We start from the raw sequence: 4,870 nt of genomic DNA on the forward strand, positions 1-4,870 counted from the left end.
AATCATTAAAAAGTCAGGAAACAACAGGTGCTGGAGAGGATGTGGAGAAATAGGAACACTTTTACACTGTTGGTGGGACTGTAAACTAGTTCACCCATGTGGAAAACAGTGTAGCAATTCCTCAAGGATCTAGAACTAGAAATACCATTTGACCCAGCCATCCTATTACTGGGTATATACCCAAAGAATTATAAATCATCCTGCTATAAAAACACATGCACACATATATTTATTGTGGCACTATTCACAACAGCAAAGACTTGGAACCAACCCAAATGTCCATCAATGACAGACTGGATTAAGAAAATGTGGCACATATACACCATGGAATACTATGCAGCCATAAAAAAAGATGAGTTCATGTCCTTTGTAGGGACATGGATGCAGCTGGAAACCATCATTCTCAGCAAAACTATTGCAAGAACAGAAAACCAAACACCACATGTTCTCACTCATAGTTGGGGATTGAACAATGAGAACACTTGGACACAGGGTGGGTAACATCACACACGGGGGCCTGTCATGGGTTGGGGGACAGGGGAGGGATAGCATTAGGAGATATACCTAATGTAAATGACGAGTTAGTGGGTGCAGCACACCAGCATGGCACATGTGTACATATGTAACAAACCTGCACGTTGTGCACATGTACCCTAGAACTTAAAGTAAAATAAAAAATAAATAAATAAGACATTTTAAAAAGACTTAAAAAAATAAAAATAAAAAGAAATCAATGTACTTTATGTTCTTAGCCCCACAATTTAGCCTAAATATTTGCCCTGGCATGTTTATACTGGTCCAAGCAAGCATTAGGTCATAGCCTGTTACTCTTCCTTATTTGAAGGTGCTTTTACCTTTCTCAGCATTCCACAAGTTACTTCCTCCTTCCTTTGTTCTCCTCTGCCTTTGCTTTTTAAAAAGAGTTCTAAGTTGCTAAACAATCGGGAGAAATACAGAATGTGAGGTCCGGTTTCAGCCAATGAAAACCGGACACATCAGTAGAAAGGATGCATCAGGTTACAAACGACCCTGTCTCCTTTTTTCGGTGTATTCTTGTGGCAAAACTGCTGGCGAGTGTACCGTTTCTGAAAAAAGTAAAAATGGCCTTGCTAAGAAAATTAAATTTATGTTCAAGTGCCATTTCTTTATGGCTCCATAGAACAAGCATTTCTAACAGCAGTATGGACCCTGAGTAACTCAGAAAGAATTGGTATCTCTGTAAAGAGGCAGAAGAAAATGCTGAGTGGAGGTGCACCACACTGCACATCAATGCTTTCCACATGCAGCTATTAGGGTCTTAACTTAATTGGACTGCTATTTGCATAGCTAGATACTTACTAAATTTAGTCATACTATTTTTTATCAGCTAATGGAATCTGTTACCCATTAATTTTATACATTTGCTCGTTTGAAAAACAAATCTTTTGTTAATTCACTCTAAATTGAGACTACACTTACAATCTTCAATTTTTCAGTGTTGAAGTAAATCAGAGTAGAGCAATGTGTGTATATGGGGTGCATTTTCCTGCCTATCAAAATTCTTCCAGCTGGGCACAGCGGTTCAAGCCTTTAATCCAAGCACTCTGAGGTCAGCAGTTCAAGATGAGCCTGGGTAACATGGTAAAATCCCGTCTCTACCAAAGATACAAAAATTATCCAGGCTTAATGGTGGGTGCCTGTTATCCCGGATACTCATCGCTTGAACCAGGGAGGCGGGGTTAGCAGTGAGCTGAGAACACACCATTGCACTGCAGCCTGGGTTACAGTGAGAGAATCCATCCTTCATTTACTTGGAAACCCTGGGAAGCCACCTATAAAATATTCTCTTTAAATAGTTTAGCCAGGATTTTTTATTTCAAAAGGTCAAAAACAATCATTGAGAAAAGCCAAAATCTTTCTGTTTCTTGTTAGTCATCTGGCCATTTCCGTAAGTATGGCAATTACACCAAGCCATTGAAAAGATGTGGTTTTGGTTAATTTTATCCCATTTCAAATGTTTTCTCTAGTTGTTACTTTGGTCCTGTGACTCTGAAAGAAACTATCTACATAACTAATCATGCATTCAAAAAATATTCGTATTAAGGTGTTTACAGTTTAATCTTGTATTACAGTATAGTAGAATACTCTATGTTAATTATAAATTCATTGTTTTTAAGGTTTTTCAAATGTGAAAACAATTAAGTATGCTTTTTGAAGTAAGTTCAATTCTAGGTAATTACCCACTGGTCTTCATGGTATTTCTGTAATGAATAATGTAAACCTGGGTCACCAGAATGGTGCAGACATGCTGATTGAAATAGAATGAGTTCAGCATTGTTGGTAGACTATCACTATCCCAGAGGCTGATCATTCACTACAGCTTGCTAAATATTGTTCCATAATGCCAGTGAGCACTTTTACCCAGGTTACCCTTTTTCTCCCATTAATGTGGTCCTGTTGTGGTCTCCTGTTTCTCTTAAGCTATCCCAGATGAGAGGTGATTATTTCTTACATGAACGAGAGTCCCTTTTTTACCCTCTGCCATAAGATCCTCTTATGCTCCTTACTGAAACTAACATGTAGGAGGCAGGATGAAGACAATATACGAACATGTTTCCTGTTACGTGGCCACCATAAGCAGCTTACATGTTCCACCAAGAAGCCACTTACTTTTAGGCCAGCAGGGGTGTTTTTCTATGGTGTGTCTCTTTCTCTTAAAAGCACATCTGATTAAGTTTAGCACAATCAGGATAATCTCCATTTTGATAAAGACAAAGTCAACACATGAGTAACCTAATTTCATGAGTGATTTCCCAGCACAGTCACACATGTTTCTACACTCAAGAGGAAAGTATTACACAGCAGGTGTGCAAGAGACTGGGAATCCAGGGTATTATCTTAGAACGTTGTCTACCCACCTAAATAAACTTTTAAAACAGTCTTTCGCCAGTCACAGTGGCTCATGCCTGTAATACCAGCACTGTGGGAGGCTGAGGCAGGTAGATCATGAGGTCAGGAGTTTGAGATCAGTCTGGCCAACATGATGAAATCCTGACTCTACCAAAAATACAAAAATTAGTCAGGCGTGGTGGCACACACCTGTAATCCCAGCTACTAAAATGGCTGAGGCATGAGAATTGCTTGAACCCAGGAGGTGGAGGTTGCAGTGAACCTAGATCACACCACTGCACTCAGCCTGGGTGACAGAGCAAGATTCCATCTTGAAAAAATAATAAGTCTTTCTGCTGCTTTTGTTACCTACATAAACAAAGATATCAACTGGATATAATAATTAAGTACTTTCCAGTTTTATTCACTACAAATCTTAACTAACATCTGTTTTTCTCGCTCATTTCTCCTGTATGCACCATTTTATACATTCACATACACATAGAACAATAAAAATATATCCAATTATTCAATTTTGGTTGAATATTCATGAAAATAAGTGTTAAAAACCTTTTTTTTTTTTCTGTTTGAAGAGGGGTTTTACTGTTGTACTCAAGAGTGTTGTTTCCGGAGACAAAGTTGCCTGTGCTTTAATAGGGAGATTCCGGGGAGAATCCAAATCATAAGGTGTAATATTTTACATTAATAAATTGAATACAAAGCAGTAAGTATAAATTTGCTTTCAGGATTTTCAAAGTGTTTAGTTTTGTTAGTCACCTAATTAGTTTTGTTGCAATAATTGATCTTCTGAAAATACGTACAAACTTGTACTCACACAAAAACACTTCATAATTTTCATACACCTATGGTTTATCTTCAGAGTAATATGAGTATATTTAACTCTATGTAAATTAAAACTAAAAGTCTATATGCTTGCAGGCAGAGAGACCACACATTCAAAGAAAGCTATATAACAAATTTATTAATAAATTTTCAGGACTCAGAAATATATGGACTTTGTTTCTATTTCTTCTTCTGTTTTTTGTTTTGTTTTGTTTTGTTTGTTTGTTTGTTTTTGAGATGGAGTCTCACTCTGTCACCCATGCTGGAGTGCAGTGGCGCGATCTCGACTCACTGCAACCTCCACCTCCCAGGTTTGAACAGTTCTCCTGCCTCAGCTTCCAGGTGTGCACCACCATGCCTGGCTAATTTTTGTAGTTTTAGTAGAGACGGGGTTTCACCATGTTGGCCAGGCTGGTCTTGAACTCCTAGCCTCAAGCATTCCACCTGCCTTGGCCTCCCAAAGTGGTGGAATTACAGGAGTGAGCCATTGCACGTGGACATATTTTATTTATATTTTTGTATAATTATTGTGACCATAAAAAAACCTGTAGTAACAATTTAATTTTACATTTTAAAATAAATAAAAGCATATAATTACACTGTTGGTAATACAAAAGATAAATGCTAGAGGTTATGGAGACCATATTTACCCTAATGTAATTACTACATATTGTAGGCCTGAGTCAAAAGATGCCATATAAGGCATAAATATGTACACATACTATATAACCACAAATATAAATAACAAATTTCAATAAGAAAAAAGAGTAAAAATTTAATCTGTGGAAACAATATTCTTTAACTCATTTGCAGTTTAAAGCCACTGGCAAAGTGATTACTAGAGATGTTATTTCACTATATAACAAATCATATATTGCTACCATCTTGTAGCCACACCCTTGAGTAAGGTGGGATAGTTTAAAGTTAGTGGCATGATAATGCTTCATTAAATGCACAATAGTCTTAACATGGTTAAAAAATAATAAAATTAACTTCACACACAATTTTTTTTTTTTTTTTTTTTTGCAGGGGTGGGAGCACAGAGTTTTGTTCTTCTTGCCTAGTCTGGAGTGCAATGGCATGATCTCGGCTCACCACAACCTCCATCTCCCTGGTTAAAGCAATTCTCCTGCCTCAGCCTCCTAAATAGCTGGGATTA

The 4,870-nt window shown here is 37.4% G+C and overlaps 1 pseudogene across 1 annotated transcript in view; it reads left to right on the forward strand.

Moving 5' to 3' along the window:
* LOC105538638 overlaps nt 1-4,870 on the forward strand; it is a 164,818-nt pseudogene that overhangs the window by 46,403 nt on the left and 113,545 nt on the right. The window lies entirely within an intron of this gene.

The sequence above is a fragment of the Mandrillus leucophaeus genome, unplaced genomic scaffold, assembly GCF_000951045.1.
Source record: "Mandrillus leucophaeus isolate KB7577 unplaced genomic scaffold, Mleu.le_1.0 Scaffold196, whole genome shotgun sequence".
Taxonomy (NCBI): domain Eukaryota; kingdom Metazoa; phylum Chordata; class Mammalia; order Primates; family Cercopithecidae; genus Mandrillus; species Mandrillus leucophaeus.